The sequence below is a fragment of the Quercus robur genome, chromosome 10 (genome assembly GCF_932294415.1).
Source record: "Quercus robur chromosome 10, dhQueRobu3.1, whole genome shotgun sequence".
Classification (NCBI taxonomy): Eukaryota; Viridiplantae; Streptophyta; class Magnoliopsida; order Fagales; family Fagaceae; genus Quercus; species Quercus robur.
In genome coordinates this window covers 16,479,248-16,504,314 of record NC_065543.1, presented here as the reverse complement: position 1 = coordinate 16,504,314, position 25,067 = coordinate 16,479,248, and the positions used below count along the sequence as shown (strand labels likewise).

Here is a 25,067-nt window from a genome sequence, read left to right as displayed (position 1 = left end):
GGAGCCAAAATCCCTACATATACTCTCAATCTCTACTTTTGACCACCTATCTGGGTCACAGTTATCCACTATATCAACTGTCCCTCCCACATACGCTTGAGGGTTCCACATGAAATGCCCACCATGGTGGACATGCAGAGTAAAAAGCTCATTCATCCTGCATGCAAGTCACGGGAAGAAAACAGAATGAAAATGAAAACAGATATTAATAATACTTTGTTAGGCTAATAAACAAATAAAAAAGCATATAATACCGACAAAGGAATCACAGGGACCCAGCCACTTCTTGAAAAGCAAGACACAATACAGACAATCAGTGCAAATACCAACACAAAGATTCCATGGTTTGTCAAAGGTCAATATAGTGGTCCCTGATAAACAATAGTGACACATAGTACAGACAAACAATGCAATTGCCAACAAAAATATAGTCAGTAATGTGGTCCCTGATAAACAAAAGTAAAACAAAAGCTATAAAGGGAGACGCAAATAACAAAAGCAACACACAACAACCAAACAATATTCCACTATCATGGTCAGTATTATGTCCACTACAAAAGCTATAAAGGGAGAGAGGAAGAGAGCGAGTGAAAGTGAGACACAACGAGAGAGAAACAAAGATAGATTGAAATTCCAGAGCAATAACAAAACACAACATCTCAAAATTCCCAAATTCTCAAAACCCAACAACTGCGATTCAAACCCAGAACGATTACCCAACACTTAAAATGGCATTCATAACATAACTAAAGAGAGAGAGAGTTGGAGAGAAATACAACTTTCGCAATCTGCTCAGCACACACAAACACACTGAAGCTTGCCGATTTGTGGGATTTTTGTGCTTGCCGATTTGTGGGTTCTTTGATCGGTCTTGTGATGAGCAACGGGTAAGGTAAGGTAAGAGATTAGGGATTTTCAGCAAGTTCGCCGTTAGATCTCATCTGACTGATTTGGGGTTTTGTTTGGTTAGGGATTGTCACGTGAGTGGCAAGTGACTAGTAAGGGTGGGAGTAACTAACAGTGGTACTGTAGACATTATTTTATTATTGACTACCAATGCCGTTTGCCACATCAGCAATATCCGTTTATGAAGTAACGGTAGGGACTAAAATGGAACCGTTTTTCTGGAGAGGGACTAAAAGCGGTAAAAAAAAACTTAGGGACTAAAACGGGAATCGGGTCAAAATGTAGGGACCAAAATGTGTTTTTCGCCTTAATCTAAATGACAATCTTTGGTTAGTTTTCATGGGAAAACACAGAAAGGTGTTTGCTGAGATTTTGGTTTTGTTTAATACTGAGTGATTTGCACTAAAAAAGAGTTGGGCATAAAAATTTTCATAAGAATACTCAAACACCAAAACAAAATTTTGGAGGTTCTAAAATTGCTGCAAATTTGGGAGGAGCTTCCCAAGGAGGGTATTTGCAGTTGAGAATAATTGGGATTACTGAGTCTGTTCAAAAATTTGGATGTTCCAAGTTCTAAACCATTAAAATTATTGTTCAAGTTTATGTTCTGTATGTATTTTAAACTATTCAATTAGAATGCGGAGTCATAGATTGGTTTATCCATTTATTTAGTTTATTTGATATTCATTAATATGTATTACAGTATGTTTCCTGGTCATATTTATTTGATGTTGATATACAGTTATATTTAGATATTTTGATTTCCATAATCAATGTATAATGCATTTCGACATTTTCCAAGTGTGTGTGTATGATCAGGGCAAGCTTTTTTGCACCAATGGTCCATTCTTGTTGCATTATGTGGTGTTAAAGAAGTGTTTTTTCTAAAAACTGGATCCAAAGATGTGTTTTTAATAAGTTGAGGGTGGGGGGGAATTTTTGAAAAATCAGTGCTTTTTAACTTGCAACAGCTAGGTACAAAATTGTTTGAGATGGGCTTTTTCTTTCTTTTTCCGTTTTCCCTAGGCAAATTGGGGGAGTGGGGCTGGTGGGGTTTGAACCATCATGACCAGACACCATAAAAGGTGTTGGAACACTATGGACCTCTTGAATACCAGGGTTTTGTGAATGATTGGTATTTTAGCATCTTACCTTTCAAGCCTATGAAAATTTACTGTTAGCTGGTAATTTCATACATGCTAGCCAAAAATTAAGTTGTTGGGCCGCCTAAATGCCTTTGTTTGGGATCTCTGGAAGAATATATTTCTATGATCATAACATAAAAACATCTGTTTTTATTTGCTTGTTTCTTTCCTTGTTAATTAGGAATATTTGAATTAGTAAAGATGGAAAGACCACAAATTCATCATTGTTGGGATAACAACTATACCTACTAGCTAATGATAAAACTCCTTTATCCCTTAAGTTTTTATGTTTTTGTGCTTAAAATGATCCTTCCATTCTATAGGATCCTCTATTTGCATTTGTTGGACCATTCTCTAAAGCTTTAAATTAAATTCTTTTGAGTAGTTTCAAGTCAAGCTGTTTCCATTGGAAAACAAGACAATCAGTAAGCGTTAATACTAGCTTTTGAAGTCCAAAGTCATAGTGCTTTCCTTTCTGGTATTTGTAGGGACACAGCAAACACATGGGAAGTGGACACTCCAGTTAAACCACCAGATGTACTTTTCAGCATATTTCTTGGCAGTGTAACACATGATCAGATATTGAAGGTATGGATCTCTCTATCTTTTCATGATATGTCCATACGATGGTGTAAAACCTTTAGAGAATTTGGCAAATATAATTATTTTTTGGATGCTTTGTTCAATTGTATATATTACATGAGGTGTATGAATATGAGAAGATAAGGGATTAACTCCATCAGATATTTCGTAATTGGAAACTCATATGTTGGGGGCAGTTTCTTCAGTTAGTGATTTGGGGAAAAATGGGCAGTTTTTTGAGACCATGCAAGTGCTTTGACTGAATGGGTTTGCATATGCGCTCATCAAATTTGTTGTCATGAACTGTGTAGTTATTTTTGCATGATTTTTAATAAAAAAAATTATGTCAAAGTAGAATTTGCATCATTTAATTGCAAGCTTCCATCTTTTAACTTTAATAAATATATAGATAGAGGGTTCAAAAGTCAAGACACATCTATTACATTTATCTTGCTTAAATGATCCTTGGGTATCTTCTTTAAAATTATTTCAATAGGAATGCTTTTAAATCAATTCATTTGAAAATATGTTTAAAACTATTTCTGGTTTTGAGAAAGAGAAGGTTTTCTTGAATAATTATGTTCTTGTAATTATATAGGGTGTAGGGGTGGGGTTGCAGTTTAAATGCTTTGTACATCCTAGTATTCCTTTGGCTGTATAAAACACTCAATGAATGCCCATATGAGGGGTTGGTTCCTAGCCACTAGTTCAATCAATTTGGCTGGCTCAGGTGTTCTTACGTTGAGATACAGTGCTTAAGGCTAGCTAATAAAGATGCATATGTGACTGCTTTAAAAGCAAACCAAAAGTACACACCAAGAATTAGCATTTGGTTGTGCAATAATTGTAAGTAGCACATGCTTTATAATTTGGATTTCAGGTTATTGTGTTTTTACATTGCATTTGAATTGCTCTCAAATTTTTCTTAATGTTTGTTTGGATTATGGACATTGTAATTGATCCCCATAAATGACCGATTTTGTCATCATCTTTCAGATGATCTTTTTATGTTGTCTTTCAAATGCTATATGGACCATTTATCTCTTTCTATATCCTTTGCACATTTATTATTTTAAAGGAATATGATCAACTTTTTATTAGTAAGACAACGATGGCCCTGCCTTATTGAATGGGATCTATGTGAGTGTTTCATTTTAATGTTTCAATATTTCAGGTATCAAGAGAAGGAAAAAAAAATGCAAGTAAGAGAACTGATTTTATCAGTTCAAACAAGTTTCTTTGCTGATTTTTAGCTTGATGGCGGTGTAGATTATTTCAGTTTCATCTCAATTCTGATATGAAGATTTGCTTTAGATTTCTTTCATAAACCAACCCATGACCCTTCATTTGGAAGTGTAATGTTTAGCATGCCATTGCATGGTAGCGTTGGTTGATCTTTTATGAGAGGATCTATGCAGCTTTATTTATTTTTAGTTTTGTTTCCTTGGAGGACTTGGGATTATTATAAAGTATTTGATTGTCGTGTATCATGTTTCCTCTTTTGGAAGAATGGAAACTTTCACGGAAAATTGGGTACTTTGGATTACCAGTGCTGTATATAAAACTTTTGCTTGGAAATATTTTCCTTCAATTATTGTTGGTGGGCTTGAGAATATTATCCTTTTTGTATATCATGATACTAAAACTTTATTAATTCTGATGGATAAATTATTCAGCGATGGAAAGAAAGGCACATTGGATATGAAGAAAAATTGTTAAACCTTGATGTATTTGCAAAAAAGGGGTTTGTATATGACCCACAAAACAATTTTTTTTTTCTTTCTGGTTCTTACAGTCTGATTGACAGCTTCTTTAACATCAATGTTTCCTCATCTAGTAAAGTCATGTATATTAGTTGAATTGACTGGGATAGAAAGGTTTTCCAGTTGCACTGAATGTATATCTGGGACATTTCGTTCATTTTTTTTGTCCTTAGTTTATTGAATTTAAATTTTTTGATATGAATGATGTTTGACTTGGATCTTGATGCTTTAATTTGCAAGCTGCATGTTGTACACTCCACTCTTTCTTATCATGGTATATTGATGCAGGTTTGAGTCACTAGTTGCGCCTGAGCAGGAATCACTGAAGTTATATTTGTTAGTTGATTCAGTCTCTTGAGATAATTCTTATTTGTTATATTTTATGTGCAGTCCTTGAACGATTTCATTTTCTTTTTCTTTTGACACCCCCAAATGTTCATATTTTCACTGAAGTTAGCAGAAGTAGATTCTAGTTTTAAGTTATTCTATGCTGTAAGTGAGTTCACTTCTTGTTTGCACTATCTATTTTCTAAAATTTTCTATGTCATCTTTCAGGTTTTAGCATCTAGAAACCGCCTGGATCCACCTGTGGGCTTTGCTTTGATAATACCTCCAGGACATTGTCCTATTCCAAAGGGGCCTACGGGGTTGTGTTTTAGGAAATGTGGCCATTGTAGCTCGTTATGCCCAACTTTCACATGGGCTAAGGGTGTGTTTATCATTGATTTTGATGCTCACCATGGAAATGGGACAAATGATGCTTTTTATGATGATCCAGATATATTTATCATTTCAACTCACCAAGTAAGAATTAATTTGGTCCAGGCCTGTGTTATATGTTTTCCCCTGCAATTTAATCACAAACTGCTTCTCCTGCTTAATATTCAAGGCCTTTATATTATTGATTTTGATCCATTAAATGGATGTACATCTTAGAAGTTCATTTCTCGGCAACCAATCTAATACTATTTCATCTTGTTTGTTATAGGATGGAAGCTACCCTGGTACTGGTAAAGTTGATAAGGAAGGTCATGGAGATGGTGACGGAACAGAAATTAAATTTGGCTATACTTGGAGGGTCAGATGATATTGCCATGACAACTGTGCTTGACGAAATTATTGTATCCTGTGCTCAAAGATTTAAGATTAAGGCAGATATAATTCTTGTCTCTGCTGGGTGAGTATTCCATTTCAATAAAAAGCAATTCATACTTCCGGTGAAAAACAATCTATGCTCTATTAAGCAGCTTCACTGTGCAATTTATTTGTGTCTCTGGTGAAGAGTTGTATATATATAGGTCAAGCAAGTCTATGGATATCCTACTTATTTCATAGATTATAAAATAAACTCATTTAGGTGTATATAGGACTAGGAGAAATCCTAAACTGAGGCTCCTATGGGTGGAGCTAGAAATCTTTACAGGAAGAGGGAGGAGGGGGGGATGGTGGGGTTGGGGTTGGGAGAGGGATTTAAGTGAATAGCCACAGATCATCGCCCAACTTCTAATTTAAACAATGTATAGATGCAAATATTAGGAATACTACCATTACATAAAATAGTAACAATACTATCTATACTAAATATGACAAGGTTAGAGGAATTTTTTATTTTTTTTAATAAATAAAACTTTTAAATATTAGTTGGCCTTTAATGAAAAAGGATGAAATATAATGTAATTATTGGGAAGTTATTTTACAAGGCTTTCGACAAAGTTGTTTGGGGTCATCCAATTTCAAGTTGTATGGTTGTGCACTTGTGCTGCATCTGCAATTTAATTGTTAGTGTTTCTTTCAATGACAATATTGCATCTGTCACTAATTAGCTTATTTTTCAAAATATAAATTTTCTTTTTCCTGTTCTTTTCTTTTTAGGTTTGCTCTATTTGGGTGGCAGAAATGAAGGCATGAATTCAAAATGGATAGACATTTAAGAGTTTCTCCAGTATTGAAATTTAATTTCAACTAATCAAATTAAACACACTTATCTATCACAGGATTTGAATCGATTAGTTATTGCATGTAAAATGTAAAGAATCTTTTTAATATTCAGCCTCAGTCTTTCACCTTTTTTTTGAGAGATTTTCAACCTATAACGTCTGATAGATATTTGGTAATGCTTCCAAATTTGAACAACCAGAAGGGGCAACTGAAAGTTCAAAAACGTGTACAAAACACCTTTGAACGTTTAGACCCCCAAATTACAACTTAACCAATTCAAGCAATATGTCAAACAACTAGTGTGCGGAAACTTAACACATGCTATAATATGAAATTGGTTAAAAACTATCTAAGCCATAACAAAATAAAATCCACAGCAGATAATAAAAAGGCAAAGATAGAGAGGAAGGAAGATGCAAACACAAAGACAACATGCGATGTGTTATCGAAGAGGAAACCGAAGTCCTCGGCGAAAAATCTCTTCGCCGCCCTCCAAGCGGTAATCAATCCACTAGAAAATACAGTTGGGATACAAGGACAGCAATAGACCCTCCAAGCCTAATCTACCCAGTGCACCTAAGCCCTCCAAGCTTCTTGCTCCAACGAGGTTGCGCCGAACCTTTTTCTTTTCTAGCTTCCCGGATTCCGCTACTAGACCATAGCATCAACCAATGAAGATTGGTTCCTTCCTAACTGCTTCCCAGAAATCCAAACAACTGTCTCACAGTGATGATGATGGTGAGAACCAGGTTTGGTATAATGCCTCTCAAGAATTTGACAATGGAGAGGAAGAGAGTTGAGGAATTTGAAGAGACTCTAAGGTAGGGATTGTGGGTGAAACAATCTTGTTTTTCTTTAGGGTTTCTCTCTCAAAATTCTCTCTGGAAGCTCTCTTTCAATCGTGGGTAAAAGGGGTATTTATACTGGAGTAGGAAAGGAATGCGAAACGACAGATTTTACAAAACAGGGGTGGCTCGCGGCTTGACCTCACGGCTTGACTAAGTCGCGAGATCCAGTCGCGAGTTAACCGTATGGCCAGTTGTCCTGTTTTGTCCTGTAGTGCTCCAGCTAGCATGACTGTTCATCTTCCAGCATGCTTGGCACGTGTGCAGCTTCTGGCGGCTTGCAGCCGCGAGTCCACCCGCGAGTCCCAGCCGTGAGTCTCTGTTTTCTTGCACACTCTTGAGCAATCTTCACTCTATCTCACTCACTACCCTTACAACAAACCCACCTAAATACAGGGTTACTAAATGCTGAATTACAAGCAAATTTGGCACGGAATAAAGCCAATTAGATGGTTGAATAAATTCAACCTTACAATCTCCCCTTTTGGCTATTCTGTGACAAAACCCTGAAACAGACTATAGACTTAACATGTGAGTTGGGAACAGTTGAACAAAACTCACTCACACCTAACTCTAGAAGCTGTGAAGCACTTGAATCATATGAACATAATACTCCTGAAACACAACAATACACCATGATCATTGTAAGCAGAAAATTATAAATGCATATGAAACAAGCAATATGTGATCAAGCAAAGATGGAGTTAATAAACAAACCATGGCTTGATCAACCAAGTGAACACCACAAGGTAGTGATCACAGTGCTCATTCACACTTGGAATGAACACAAGGACATACAAGTTAACAAGCACAAGGCAAGACACTTGTATGCTCAACACTCAACCAATGCATAACACACAAGGTATATGCATCTAGGAACAATCCTACAAGGGCACAAGAGTGACAGTACATAAACCAAAATGCAGAACATTTAGATTAAAGTACTGATTTCAACATAGCATAAAGGCTGCATAAAGCAAGGTACATACCATAAAGCCTACAAACTATGCATAAAACATTAACCCTAGAAGCTTACAAAAGCACATGGGTACAAACACAAAACATCCTGAATAACAGTTTACAAAACACAATATATCAGCTTAAAGAAAAAGTTGAAACTTGAAGAAGAATGTAAGGACACTCCCCCTTAGGTAATGACACTCCCCCTCTGATCATGCCTATATCACTCCCCCTTTTTGTCATGGAATAGGCTAGTCACCCTCTTCCAGCTTTCTCTGAATTTGATCCAATTGAGTTTGAAGAGAAGTAAACTTCATATCCCATCGCGTGCTTTGATGGTGTAGAGAAGCTGTGAGTCCAGACATCTTTGTATTCAACTCGTGGACAGAGGATACAATGCGATCAAGTTTCTCATCTAGGGAGAGAGTACTAAACTGAGAGTCACTGTGAGATGCAGAAGTTTCTGGTTTGGCTCTCTTCCGACTATGGCCAATGCTTGCATTGAATGTACGCATGTTGATTGGACTTGGTTTGGGGATAGGAAACTCATCAGCCGTTGGATAAATTCCCTTAAGCTTCAAGATCAATGAAATGAGACTGCAGAAAGGAACGCATATCCGAGACTCATTTCGAAGAACCGTTTTGCGCAGAACATGAAAGATATGAGCACAGATGTCTATTTCCACATCAGAGATTAGATCATGAAGAAACAAAGCACGTCCGAGGTTCATATACCCAGTGCTTGATAAGGGGTACAAATTGTGAAACATCACAATTGTAAGCACTCTCAGTTTTGGAGAAAGAGAGGAAACACTGATGGATTTGCCATTGGGTGAGAACTCCAAGTCTTGACCAAGACTTTCTTTGAGAAGCTCCTCATCAGGACAGAGATCATCATAAACTGGTGAATGTCGGAAAATGGGTCTGTTGATGTGAAGAATTTCTGCCAGATATGAAGGAGAGACAGAAAAGCTCTTTTTCCGAACCCAGCACTTAAGTTCATCTCCTTCCACAATTGCGTTAGCATAAAATTCTTTTACCAACTCTTCATACACGTCATCCGGATCAGAGAGAAGATAATTCCAATCCTTGTGAGCAAACCATTTCGGAATGTCAGTGTCATGAAGTGAGGACTGATCCAAAGCTCTTTCTAGTAATGGTGTGGCATGTAGAAAGAAATTCTCATAAGACTGATAGGCTGCATATGATCTGAACTTGTTGGGATCGAATCTCTTTGATGAAGAGCGAGTCCCTTTTGGTTGAGGTGGGTAATCATCCACATCAATTACTGGTTCCTTCCCTTTGGAACTACCTCCTTTCACAGCAGCTTTCTTGAATGGTGACATGACCAGTCTGCATTATGAACAAGGGAAATGACAGAACATAATCCAACAAACTATATTAGCAGTGGGTTAGAGAAAAATTAGGGACAAAGAAGGAACCCTAATAGCTGGATGAAAATGGTCAGAAAGTAGCAATGAGGGACACAAATGGCCCAAATTGAACTACACAGTAGAGGGATACCAAAAAGAACCACATAATTAGCTGAAAAAGGACCCACATACAACAACACATCAACAGGATACCACACAGGATCATAGTGAAACACGACATCAACAGCAGATCAGACAAAAATAGCTAACCCTAGCTAAGCACATGATGAAGAACACAACCACCAAAATAAACTAGCTCAAAAACAGAAACACAAGCTTCCAAAATCTAAGCATGGACAAAGAGTAATAGTTGAGCTAAAAACCCATCACAAAATCACAATCAAATGTGAATAAACCAGAGGGAAAACCATAACAACAAGTAAAATAGAGTGCAAGACAGAAAACCATACCTGTTAGTCGATGATTTTGAGCTGAAAAGAGGCAAATAATGGAGATCGAAAATGGAGGCACGGTGTGAATGTGTAAGAGCAGATGAGAAAGACAATGAACAGTCACAAAAAGATCGAGGGAAAAATAAAAAGTTTAAAAACTGCCCCTGTATATCCAAAACACGCGATTTTCGCGACTGAAATGAGTCGCCAAAAAATCGCCAGATCAAGCCGCCAAAACACTCAAGGACAAAAATTTGAAAAATTTTTCTAAGTGTTTTTTGCGACTGGAAGGTCTACCCGCGAGTGAGTCGCGAGCTGAGCCGCGAAAATCTCTGAGTGACCCTCGCGACTGGACCTTCCACTCGCGAACAAGTCGCCAAAAAAGACCAGCGAAGATGCGACTGAGGCTCGCGACTTGACATACCCGCGACTGAGCCGCCAAAACAGGGTAAAACTGGATTTTTGAAATTTTCAGATTTTTCAAACAAAATACTTTCCAAAAACACCTAAAACACTCAAAAATCTTTTTGTGCTTGAATTAACAAAGATTGAGCATGTGAAAACACATTTCATCAAGTACAATCACACAAATGAGTATGGCATTTATTGAACATAAACTTGTGTGTTGTGTGTGGATATCAACAATGAGATAGTCTTTCGACTAATGTGAAGCTTCAATGATCGATTCAACCAAGGCATACACAATTAGCACTAGATCATGTGACTTATCTCAATTATAGAAATATGTATATATGACCTCCCACACAACTTGATAACATAACTTGGAGCTTATCATTTGACTCCACTTTCAATCATAACATTTGATCTTTTTGATCTTTTGAGGCAATCATCTCTCATTGTGAGAGTGATATAAGACATTTCACTTTAAGATAAGGTCGCTTACCCTTTTTTCTAGTCAAATACTAGAATGTGCGACAGGCTTTTGCAGCTCAATATCTCTTTTCATTTGGAGATTTACATTTGGTGAGCTCTTTATAGCAAAACAAAAATAAAGAGTGGGAAGATATATAGACACAAGTCTATGCATGTCTCAAGATCAACATAACCATTCACTAATCATTCATGACAAGTTTGAAGATCTATTTACAACAATCACATAGATTTCAAGATTTTTCCCACAGTGATATAAGTGCATGAAAGCAAGCAATGCTCGTAAATGCACAAAGCCATTAGCACAAAGGTACAAGTCAAAACAAGTTTTGAGACAACACTCAACAAAGTCAATCAAGCTTTTTGATTTTCTAATTTTTATGTGATTTTTGGATTTTTGACACAAGAAACAAAAAGATTGTTAAAACAAAATTAAAAATATTCACAAGTAGACAAGCAAACAACCAACATAAAAAACAAACAGCAAGCAAAACAAACAAACATTGTCACAAAGCATAGGAAGTATTAATGCATGGACATGTTGTAATGCTTATACATGAGTACCCTTTTTCACCCACACGTCACTTGCGTTTGGGGTGATTTCCTTATAGGATTGGGTACGGGAGTTAGGGCTTTCAAACCTTCGTGAGAAGCTTTCCAAGCAATTGGTGAATGCACCAATCATCTTCATCACGTTCATCATTCCGGGATCTCCATTTTGATCTCTAGATTGATCACCTGCCCGAATTCTCCTGTCATTTTTGGGTCCTCCTGACCTTTGAGGAGTTGCACTGTTCTTTGCTCTCAGCTTTTGGCAATTTGGTCGAGTATGCCCTTGAAGTCCGCAATAATGGCACACATAAGTTCCTCTAGGACCTCTTTGTGGCCGTGGACGTGACTTTGCACGAGATTCAGACCTGCCCACAGACTGATTACGGGGATTCAGCATCCGTTGGTTCACCACATTCTTCTTCTCCTCCACCTCGAGCTTCTCACCAGTAAGGTCAGCCACAACTGGATCTTTGGCCTTTACAAACTTCACTTCTTTAGTGACATTTCCAGATGAACTACTTCCTCCGGTATATCCCAATCCGGATTTGTCTGAAAAGCTCTTTTGAGATGATATAACATCATCTAGTTTCTTGGTGGTGACCCTCTCTATTTTAGCATTTGCTTGCACAACCTCATTCTCAAGAAATCTCACTTTTGTGTAAGCTTCGGACAACTCACCATTCAGTGTTTCTATCTCACATTTGGCCTCCCTATATCGAATTAGGAGACTTTTGTAGTCCTCTTCAGCCTTCTTCATTTTTCTCACAGCAGCCTTGGCCACCCTTGTGTACTCACCCGACTTCTCCAAGAGTGAGTTATAATTCTCTTGAAGATTTGCTGTGCTTTCATCTTCTTCAGCATCTGATTCTTCAACAATTCCCAGTGATTCATCATCACTATGTTCTCCAAGGTCTCGTACAAGCAGATTTAACTCATCCGAAGACTCAACATGAGCAATAGTCATAAAAGCTGAATAGTTCCCCTCTCCATCACAACTCTCTTCAGATTCTAAGTCAGACGAATCCGAGTCACTCAAGGTCGTGGCATACACTTTACCTTTCGATTTCAAATAATTCGGACATTTCTTCTTAAAGTGTCCATGCCCGTTACATTCGAAACAAGTGACACCTTGTGTGGGTTGGGATTCTTTTCCATCTTTCTTTTTGAAATCCCTCTTCTCCCTTCCAGAACTTTGGAATTTTCTTTTATCATCAAATTTGCCATTATTTTTGAATTTCAAGAACTTTCTGAAATTTTTGACAAGGTAAGCTACATCTTTGTCAACCACATCATCTCCCGATGAGTCTTGATCTTCCACCTTCTCATTAATGGTCTTCAGAGCAAGGGATTTACTCTTCCGTTGATTGGGTAGCGACATCTCATAAGTCTGCAGAGAACCAACCAGCTCCTGCACTTTGATGTCATCAAGATCCTTGCTCTCTTCAATTGCTGTCACTTTAGCACGAAAACTTTCCGGCAATGATCGAAGGATCTTCCTTACAATCTTTGAGTCCTCCGTTTTCTCCCCCAAGTTGAACTTACTGACAACCACCTCATTTAGCTTTCCATAGAAAGAGTCAAAAGACTCATCCTCACTCATTTTGAGCTCCTCAAACTGAGTGGTCAGCATTTGTAACTTGGTGTCTTTCACTTTCTTCGTGCCTTCATAAGTGGTTTCCAGAATCTCCCATGCTTCTTTGGCAATGGTAATGTGAGAAATCCTGTGAAATTCATCTGGAGACACCACAGAAAATAGCATTGAGTGCTTTACTGTTAGCATTAGATGCAGCAAGTGCTGCCTTATCCCATGTGGATTTGGCTGCCTCAGGTTTGGTCCAACCAATCTCAACAGCATCCCAAACGGATTCATCAATAGAACACAGAAAAGCTCTCATGCGAACCTTCCAAAAAGCATAATTACTACCATCAAAATATGGAGGTGCATTTAGGGATTGAGACCTATCCATCTCAAAAGGGAGTAAAGGATCACACAATGGTAATGACACCAATAGCAGTGTACCCGCTCTGATACCAAATGAAAGTTCAAAAACGTGTACAAAACACCTTTGAACGTTTAGACCCCCAAATTACAACTTAACCAATTCAAGCAATATGTCAAACAACTAGTGTGCGGAAACTTAACACATGCTATAATATGAAATTGGTTAAAAACTATCTAAGCCATAACAAAATAAAATCCACAGCAGATAATAAAAAGGCAAAGATAGAGAGGAAGGAAGATGCAAACACAAAGACAACACGCGATGTGTTATCGAAGAGGAAACCGAAGTCCTCGGCGAAAAACCTCTCCGCCACCCTCCAAGCGGTAATCAATCCACTAGAAAATACAGTTGGGATACAAGGACAGCAATAGACCCTCCAAGCCTAATCTACCCAGTGCACCTAAGCCCTCCAAGCTTCTTGCTCCAACGAGGTTGCGCCGAACCTTTTTCTTTTCTAGTTTCCCGGATTCCGCTACTAGACCATAGCATCAACCAATGAAGATTGGCTCCTTCCTAACTGTTTCCCAGAAATCCAAACAACTGTCTCACAGTGATGATGATGGTGAGAACCAGGTTTGGTATAATGCCTCTCAAGGATTTGACAATGGAGAGGAAGATAGTTGAGGAATTTGAAGAGACTCTAAGGTAGGGATTGTGGGTGAAACAATCTTGTTTTTCTTTAGGGTTTCTCTCTCAAAATTCTCTCTGGAAGCTCTCTTTCAATCGTGGGTAAAAGGGGTATTTATACTGGAGTAGGAGAGGAATGCGAAACGACAGGTTTTACAAAACAGGGGTGGCTCGCGGCTTGACCTTGCGGCTTGACTAAGTCGCGAGATCCAGTCGCGAGTTAACCGTATGGCCAGTTGTCCTGTTTTGTCCTGTAGTGCTCCAGCTAGCATGACTGTTCATCTTCCAGCATGCTTGGCACGTGTGCAGCTTCTGGCGGCTTGCAGCCGCGAGTCCACCCGCGAGTCCCAGCCGCGAGTCTCTGTTTTCTTGCACACTCTTGAGCAATCTTCACTCTATCTCACTCACTACCCTTACAACAAACCCACCTAAATACAGGGTTACTAAATGCTGAATTACAAGCAAATTTGGCACGGAATAAAGCCAATTAGATGGTTGAATAAATTCAACCTTACAGCAACATCCTCTGCTATCAAATGAAATTATGGCATAAAGACATCCTCTATGGTTCTAAAGGCAATTCTTCTGCCCGCCATCCCCTACCCGCTGGTTTAGATTGTCATCGTCTTTAAGTAGCTTATAACAAATTATCATAGTCAATCTGGTCATTAGCCCGCTTGCCTCTCTCTCTCTGTCTCTCTGTGTGTGTTGGTAAAAGTGTGCTTAAGTGCGAAGTGCAAAAGCTCCGGTGCTTTTGGCGCCTAAAGTGAGGTGCATTCAAAGAAGTGTGCTTTAGGTGTGCTTTATTGTGATTTTTTAAAAAGCTCGAACGTGGTTTTTAGTGATTTTTATATTTTTCAAAAAAAAAAAAACCAAAATTTAATTTCAATCACAGAATCTTAACAGTATTGATTTAAAAAATTAATTTGGTGTATAAAATGCAATTTATGGTGTAATGCTACACACCTCTATAAGAACTATTTGGGATCGTAATCACTCTACAGTCCAGTTCTTATTTTCATATACTTATTAAGTTAATAATTATTAATTAATATTAGTAATTAGTCATAGCACATTATGGCTACTGGAGATTCAAGAATGGATATTGATGGAAGTACTCATCTAGTTGATCCAAAAAATTGCAAAAGGACGGGCTTATATAAATGTTATATGAATTTTTATAAAATATTTTATTTCAATTTTTATATGTTTTTTTATCATTTGATTGTTGTATTGCCCATTGATAATTATTTTCAAATTTATCAAATCATTTAAAAAAAAAAATGTGCATCTCAGTTCAATCAAGTGCGTGCTTTGAGCCTAGGTTCTTGGAGGACCTTGTGCTTAAGTGCGCCCGGTGCTTTTACTCTCTCTCTCAAGAATTTGTTAGGTATGATGGTCTTGTATTGGATCCATTAGCCAGTTTACAGTTCACGAGGAGAACATACTACACGCTAGTGTCCAATATCAAACAACTTGCCAAAGATCTATGCGGGGGCTGATGTGTGCTTTTCCTAGAAGGGGGATACAATCTCGAGTCTGTCATACTTAGTGGCAGATTCATTCAGTGCTTTTCTTGGGGAGCAGGGTTTGGCGTCTAAGTATGATAACCCTCCCATTTTGCATGAAACACCATTTGCCAAGGTTAAGCTAGTGATTTAGAGGGTGAAACACGTACATTCCCTGTGAAAATGTACAAACCTGTGTTATATGTATTAGTAAGTTTAATGTAGTTCACCTGATTCCATGTATATTTGGAAGGTGTCTATGAGTCTTTATGCCTAACTCCTATAGAAATGTCTCACTTCAATGATAACTTGGTATACGAGTATTGGGGAAAAAAAATCCCTTAATTATAGTATGGTTAAGAATTTATGAGTTGAAGTATATTGTCCTTTATGTAATACTTTCAAAGTCTGCATTTTGTGACATCAATCTCTCTCTTTTCTTTTTTATTACAATTTTGTGACCATCAATCTATATTGCTTGTACTCTGGAGTGTATTGGTTCTATATGACCTTTGGAGTTTGGACCCTAATTCTTGAACTACCCGGAATTCACAAAATGATTTGTTCCAAAAATATTAAATAGAGGAAAAGGTTATCCTCCTCATTCAATTAATTTGTTACAGTTTAGATGTTTGAAATCATAAGGGGTGTCCAACTAATTAGGGGTACCCGAAAAATTGTAAAATTAGTCTAGTATGATTATGAATCAACCCTAAAATAAAATTTGCTTTATATTCTAAACTATTTTTGTTTCATGTAAAACTTGCAATAAATTGATGGATGGAAATTTATGAAGAATGGAAAAGTAAGAGGAAAGAAAAGATTATTGTTTTTCTTTTGCGTGTTCGGAAGGGAATAAAAAAGTGGAATAATAGAAATTTATTAGGGTAAATTACAAAAAGTTCCTTTGAAGTTTGGACTTTGGAGGAAATCAATATATTAGCCTTTTTGTTAATAACAGTAGAAAAATATTCCAAAATTTGAAAATTTTATGAAGTGTGCGTGGTACCTACGCTGTAAGAAACTAAGAATTGTAAAGGAAAAAAGAGAATTACCAGAGGCAGCTAGATTTGCGGAGTTACTGTGTTGGAAGTGCATTTTTAGAAGTTTGATGACAAGGAGCAGTAATATTTAACCGACAAAGTTTTCTCTAATCATAATTAGTTATATTTCCATGGGAATCCCAGTGCACCCCCCAAGAATTCCTCTTATGAATGGTAGAAAATTATCATCAACAAACCTGGTTAGCTACTAATTAAGAACGGTAGAAAAATTTAATAAAAATGGTAATTGCTCAACTCATTGCAGTTCAACCTCGACAGTTACCTTCAACTTCAAGGTCAATAATCAACGGCACATGGGCAACACTAGTATCTTGTCTTGATTCCTATTTACCAATTTGCGTGGCAACTTCAACGCAACCATATATACCTTTAGAAATGGTCATTCTCATTGATACTTGAAAGAGTAATTCATGTCGGCACTATCGAGAAACTGTGCACATCATGTAGAGAAACAGAGTCATGCATTAATAGAGGTGAAGAACAAGTCAACACCTCTATTAAATTGTATGCAAATAAGTCATGATAGGCATGCAAAAAATCAAACCAAAGTCATGCTTGCAAAAAATCAAGACATACATTTAATGTTATCTTGTATGTGGTCACAAAGTTAGTCATCAGCCAAATACCCACGAAAAAAGTCTAGGTCTTTGTCTCTTCAGGGGAAAAAATGACTAATTGGTTATCTACAAAGAATAATTGCAATTCAGCCTCAAAAGTTAACTTCACGATCAATATCAATGGCACAAGAACAAGACTAGCTATCTTGCATGTCGTGATCACAAGTAAGGCATTTATCATACCCACACAAAATAAAAAAGTCTATGTCCTTCTAGAATTGTATGCAAATAGTCATGCTCGGCATGCAAAAAATCAAACCACCAAAGTCATGCTTGCCAAAAATCAAGACATGCATTTGATGTTAGTGGGAAAATTCAAGCCACCTTTTGACACTCATAGGTCATAACCAAGTATTTCTAGAAAATGACATTACGTATTTAACATTGGGAAATGCTAACAGATACCTTTAATTCATTTAAAAAAAGTTTTTATAGAACAAGAAAAAAAAAATGTTTCGAAAGTTTTTTTCATTTTTCATAAAAGCGGTGTGAAAACTTTTCTAAAATGAATTATTAACCATTCTCTGATCGAAGGCACTCGTTAGCATGACCCTTTATCTACTCACATGATTAGTTGTTTCGCTTTTCATATAAGAAAAAGCTTAACTAGTTATTTCTCTTACTTTGACACTGACCAATTATTTATTTATTTATATATATATATATATATTTTTTTTTGTAACCATGAGTTTTTAATCTGTAGCTTGCAATTGTACTTTCAGAATTCAAATGTTATGAAAGCACAAAAAGTGAAACATTTCTATTTCCATGGAAATCCCAGTGCACGTTAGTTCCACTTATGACTTAGATATCCAATGATAGAACTAGGATTTCAAGCTAAAGGGACCCGGAATATAAGGAAAAAAAAATTCTAAATAGGCATTCATATAGTATTAATAAATTATAAATACACAAAATCGTTATTTATTAATACATTAAAATGCAATTATTTACCCCAAAAAAAAATTAATATTAGGCTAGCTAGGATTTTTTTTTTTTTTTTTTTTTGAAGTTAGAGAACATTCACAATAGTGATGCTAAAAAAATTAACTTTTAATACCTCAAAAAACTAATTTATCTATTTTACCATCCTACTTTACAATATACCTAACAACTAATGTTTTATTTTTTTTACCACTTCATTTAAAATAATATAAACAACTCATTAAAATACTAAAGGAAGAGAGAGAATTTGAGTTTTTAAATTAAAGGTAGAGAGATAATCTTAATAAAATATTGTATTTTATTTTTAACAACTTGCTACAGTTAACAAATATTTATACCAATTTACTGTAGTTACAAAAAATTTAGTTTTAACTTCTCCAATAACACATGGTTTTTTGGTAGTAATATAGTTTTTTTTTGCTAAAATACAATCACCATTGTGAATGTTTTTATTGTTTTTGTTAAGTTTTTGGGTTGGATAATTGCTAATTGAAGGAGGGCCTAAGGTTTTGGAAGGGGTAACTACAAAAATGATATATATATATATATATATATATAAATATAATAAGTAAATAAAAATTAGGTTCATCCCTAGATTCGCCCTAATTTTAGCAAATTCCTCTGTTAAGGCCCAAAAATAATGATTTTGTCTTTTTTAGTAATACTCCCTCCATTTCAATTTGTTTGTCTTGTTTGAAAAGTCAAACTTTTTAAGGGAATATCATTTATTGTCTTGTTTGCCTTATAAAAATGTATAAGAGCATGTTTGGTACACTATAATGATTACTACATGGGAATAGAAATAAGTATTATAAGGAATACATTAAATTGGAATGTAATATGTATTACTATTCATTAGTTTGGTAACCATTTAGGAATAGAATCCTGAATAAGTATCCACAATTTAGTAGAGTATAAAAAGAATGTGTAATTAAATAATTTTTAAGTCAAATTTCCTAAAATACACTTATTTAAAGGTGTTCAAAATAGAGCTAATAATTAACAAGAAGGAAAATTTATTTTCTTTCCTTTTGAAGATGTGACAAGTAATGGCTTTTTAGGAAATTTTTTTAAAAAATTATTACATAAGGTGAAGGAATAGATATTCAGTATTTTTGATAATGAATAGTTATTCCTCATTTTGAAGAATAGATATTCATAAGGAATAACTATTTATTGTAATAAAAACATAACCAAACAACCGAATAGTTATACCACAAAAATATCTATTACATTACAGTGTCTATTACAGTCTACCAAACGTGCCCTAAGTTTACAAAACTACCCTTAAATAAATTTATCAATTTTTTTTTTTTTTAAAAAAGAGTTATTCTTAATGATGCAACTAAAAAGGTGGCCCAATTAGATTGATTTTTTAAATATTTGTTAGTTTTCTTTTCAAATAGTTTTCAAATAAACTTATAACTTTTATTTTTAGAAATAGGACAATATTTTGGGACATCCCAAAATAGAATAGAAGACAAACAAACTGGGACGGAGGGAGTATTTGTTTTCCTTAATAACTTTTAGTTTAAAACTCAGAATCATTGTTATGGATTCCGTTCCGTTCTGGCCGAAACGGCCGAAATTTCTCGTACCGGCCTGTAAAACGGAATAGTAATACCCTCCTTTCCACTTCGGATTAAATTCCGCCCCATTTCGGCCCGTTCCGAGGGTTTCGGTCAATTCCGGCCAATTTTGGCCGAAATTCATTTTCCAGCCGGTATGAATTTTGTCTTCTTATTTTCCCTTTTTGAACTTGATCGGCATCTTTTTTGCTAGATCACCAAAAATCCTCCTCATTATCTCATCTATATCTCATTTTCACACTTGTAGCTCCTTGTCTCTCTATCATCTCTCACTATCTGACCCTCTCAACCATGACAGAGAAGTTGAAAAAAAAAATTGAAGAGCAAGATGAAGCAAAAAAAAGTGTGACTTGCGGAACAAAAAGGGAGAAGAAGAAGATGAGAAGAGGAGAAAATAGCTCAGAAGGTGAAATGATGAAGAAAAAGTAGCAATAATGAAAGAAGTAGCATTTGAGTAGCTAATAGTGTTGTCACTAGTCACATGGGTGGGTTGGGAAATGGGAAATGGGAAAAACTGAAAAAGAAATCAGTAGGAAGCAACACTAGTCACGTGGGTGGGTTGGGAAATGGGAGAAACAGAAAAAATAATATATAAATATATATATTTTAGCAATAATTCCGAAACAGTTTCCGAAATGGTACCCGAAATTGACTGGTACCGAAATATTCCATTCTAATAAACAAACCAAAACGGGCTCCGAAACGGTATTCATAACAATGGTCAGAATAAGGTCTTGTCTATTCTGAGACATCTCTTATAGATACTAGTTTCAATTTCCGCAATTATCTCAAATTTTCTATTTTTGATAAAAATTACTATTTTGCCACCTAATTACATGATAACACACGAATTAGGTTTTTTTAGGTGTTTTTCTAGTTGCCCAAAATCTTGACCTTTGCCTATTGCTTCTCTTTGGCAGATTCCATAAACCTATCACATTTTGAATTTAGGGAACCCCTAGTGGATTAGGTTTTCATTAAGAAACTAACGTATTTAGTTTCTTTTCATTTTGAAAATGTGTTTGTATTTATTTAGCTTCCGTGACATCACTAGAATGAGCTACATATATCTAGAAGCTAAAACGTAGTATTTATTCTTGCTGCACTCTTGTTGAACCAACTCATCCGCCACGTCATTATTTTTTTTCTTATTTATTTTTCACCTTTAATTTTATTGAAAATATTAAATATATAAATATATTGTATTTACAAATTTATCTTAGGCAATTTTTACTTTTACATATTCATCCATTATAATTTTGATACAATAACTAAATAATAAATCAATGAAAAATTAAAACATAGTAATAAATGAGATTTGTTGTTGACCTGATTTAGGGAAAAAATCATATTATAATATGTCATATTTTGTATTCTTTTCATGCTTTAGTTTATTTGGAAAACAACAAAATAGTCTGAACAACATAATGAAGAACAGCTTGAGCAGTTGAAGAAGATTGTCTTTGTATAGTTTCCGTTCACTATTTGTAAATGGTTTATTTAACAAATTAGCAACAAATTGTTATGTCCTTGCTATATGACGTTCCTTATCTCATTAGTGTATTTTTTGAAAGTTTTAAGAAATTAGATTCAATTTTGTGTTTAAAATTATTTATTTATTTATTCAGTATTCACATTTTGAATTAGATTATGACAATATTTTGATGTAGAACAGACAGCACATGCCTTCTTGGAGCAGTAGGAACACTAGAAGTCATAATACAAAATAAAAAGGGGGTGCCAAAAGAGGCCATTGGGGCGACAATGTTAGAGTTGCATGAAATTTGGTAGGTTGAAGGGAAATGACATTTTGATCCAAACTCATGTAAAACGGCATTCGACAATGTCGAAATTGCATGAAATTTAGGCAAATTCCTTCATTAAGGCTTCGAAAATAGTGTTTTTGCTATTTATTGTAATATTTGTTTTTCCTTAATAACTTTTAATTTAAAAGTCAGAATAAGGTCCTGTCTATTTTGAGACGTCTCTTAGAGATAGTATTTTCAATTTCTGTAATTATCTAAATTTTGCTATTTTTGGCAAAAATCACTATTTTGCCACATAATTACGTGATTAGTGCGGATTAGGGTTTTTTGGCGTTTTCATAGCCGCCCTAAGGTTTCTTTTACTATTTAAACCTATTATAGCAGTCAGGGCAATTCAGTTTTTCAGATTTATAAAATACAGACTTTGTCTATTTCTCTTTAGTGGATTCCAGAACCCTATTACCTTGTGGATTCAAGGGACCCCTCGTGGATTCAGTTTTTCGTTTAGAAGCTAACATGTTTATTTTCTTTTTCCATTCAAAAAGTAACATGTTTGTTTTCTTGTAGCTTTTGTGACATCATATTTACACAATACTTCTTCGTTTTTTCAAAAAATTTCATCTACTTTTTTCCTCTTTGGAATTATACTCTTGGATTAGATTATAATCATCATTTATAAAGCTAAAACCATCACTTTTGCTTGGGATCAACCACCTGTTGCTCTTCCATGACTTCAAAGCCCTATTATAAATTTTGAATTTGATTATGCAATGGATATTTAGCTTGATCACATCACATTTCATATATAGGGCCGACTCAAGGCCTAGGCTTAAGGCTTCACTTGTAAAAATAAATAAATAAATAAATAAATTCTTAATATTGCATAAGAAAAAGGCCCCCAAAATTGCTAAAAATGTCATAATATTGTAAAATGATAATTTTTTTAAAGAAAAAATATAGGTGTGGTTTGCAATTTTTCCCCTCACCTCCAAGAAGGCGCCCAAAATATTAGGCCAATTGAAATCCAACTCAATTGAAACTATAAACTATTTCACCAAAAAAATTATTATGAGTGTGTCGAAAAACTTGTGAAAGAGATGTAAAAAAATTGTAAATACAAAAACTTAATTAGCAATTTTACATCTTAGAAAACAAGAGCAATTTTAATACAAAAAATGTATATAACATAAAAATTCAAATAATAGTATTTAATTAATATTTAGAATTGATTCAAAAAAAAATTAGAATTAAAAAAGCCCAGTAAAATTTTCCACATTAGGCCTCATAACACATTGAGCCAGCCTGTTGATATGTTTTACATATTTGGGAGTAGAAGTTTGACTTTGATGTGAGTTCTATTTTTTCGTTTCTTTTTTTATTTTGAAATTCTAATTTTGTTGAGTTTTATTAATTTTTTAAATACGTTTTTCAATGTTTTGGATTGTAGTGTATAAAAAATTGGGTTTAAAAAAGTTTGTTTAAAACTAAAAGAATAATTTGCAAACTCTATATACTTTTTAATGATACACAAAATGTTATAAATAAATTTACTAAATAAAAAATATTTTCGCTAACATACCTTTTGAATTTTTGATAAAAATTTAATTGTTTTCATTTTGGTACGACATATTTTATATATATATATATTAAATTTGTGATTGTTAATATAATAAATTAAAATATGATTATGAAATACATTACTTTTTATTATATTAGTCTAACTTGCAAAAAAATAAATTTAATGAGAACCCCCCTAAAAAAATTATCACATGAATCTGCGACTAATTTTAATAAAAATTGTGATTATAATTCAACTACCTCAATAGTCTATCAAGGCCAATAATCAACGGCACATGGCCTTATTTTAGCAATTTGCGTGGCAGCATCACCACAACCACAAAAGATGTATTGGTATTTCCATTGTGTAAACTGTAAACTAATATTTTGAATTCCATTCCAAAAGTTGTTTCGGATTAATTAGTGGAACGAAATATTTCGATATCGGTATGTACGGTATACCATTTTAAAATTATGCACCAAATATATATAAACCTCGATAAAATCCCTAATTTTAGTTTGTCTTTCTAACCTATTTTTTTATTTTTATTTTTAAAATGTCTATCTTTATTTATTATTTTTTTTTTCAGAAAAGAAAAAAGAAACCTGTCTATCTAACTTTTTTTTTTTTTGGTATACAATATAAATATAAAATGATAGTATAATATTATTATTACGTAACAAAATATAAAAGAGAAAATAGAAGTGTCTTTTGTCTTTGGTCTCTATTCTCTCTCTCACCTGCCAAAATTATGCTAAAGACCTAATAAATTACACATCACAATAATTCTCAAAATTTGTTTCTCAAAAAAATAAATAAATAAAAATCCATGTTCACACGTTTCTCTCCTCATTTCCGGTCCACCATCTCCCTTTATTTTGTTCTCTACTTTTTTTTTCCTCATCTTAACTCTATTTCTTCCTTCATCGGTTCTCAGTTCTCAGTTCTATCTTTTTCCTCTTCCCCACTTACCTCAAACATCATATCAGTTGCCGATTTTCTTTCATGCTTTCTCTCTCTTTTTCAAGTTTTTTTTCTTCCTCTCTCGAGTGTTATAATTTCGGTATTCAAAACAGTGGTGTAAACGCCTTATTTTGTCAAGAAAAGCACAACGTAGATTTTGCTCATTGGACATGATACGGCAAGGAAGAGGATCTTCATTTGCAGCAATGAGTCTGAGACTATTGTGCCCAATTCACTCCCAAGCCAATGAAGCCATCCTTCTCTTTTTCATTGTTCTGCTGCATGTAACAATTCTTTGCTGTTTTTGCTGGTAGTAAAAGTACTGGCACCTCTAGTTATTTCGGTGGGAATGAAACAGATCATCAGGCTTTGATGGCCTTCAAGACATATAACATTTGACCCTCAAAACATTTTCAGCTCGTGGAATGATTCCATCCATTTCTGCGAGTGGGAAGGTGTTACGTGTGGCCACAAGCATAAAAGAGTCACTGTATTAGATCTTCATTCCAAAGGTTTGGAGGGTTCCTTGTCTCCATTCATAGGCAACCTTAGCTTCATTAGGGAAATTGTGCTCTCAAACAACACCATTGGAGGCAAAATCCTTGATGAATTCGGTCGTTTGTTCAGGTTGCGAGTATTGAGGCTATATAACAACTCCTTCAATGGGGAAATACCTGCAAACCTTTCCCATTGCTTCAACCTCTACTTCTTTGATGTAGGTAGAAATAACCTTTCAGGATCAATCCCAATGAAGCTTTCTTTTTTGTTGAAGCTGGAGGTTCTTTATGTTGACACGAACAATCCCAAGGGAGGAATTCCAACTTTCATTGGGAACCTTAGCTGTCTACAAATTTTATTCGCATCCAACAATGTTCTGGGAGGACATATTCCAGATACCTTGGGTCAATTAAGAAACTTAACGGATCTTGAATTTAGTAGAAATAAACTCTCTGGTTTGATCCCTCCATCTTTATATAATCTCTCGTCTATTACCTTTTTTCACTGTCCCAAAATAAGCTC

The 25,067-nt window shown here is 35.0% G+C and overlaps 1 protein-coding gene and 1 pseudogene across 8 annotated transcripts in view; both read left to right on the top strand.

The window, feature by feature from the left end:
- The window catches only part of LOC126703897 (histone deacetylase 14, chloroplastic-like), a 60,113-nt pseudogene extending 54,536 nt beyond the window's left edge, over nt 1-5,577 (top strand).
- Nucleotides 1-25,067, top strand: part of LOC126702548 (probable LRR receptor-like serine/threonine-protein kinase At3g47570) — a 103,201-nt gene that overhangs the window by 12,527 nt on the left and 65,607 nt on the right. The gene's annotated exons all lie outside the window — the stretch shown is intronic.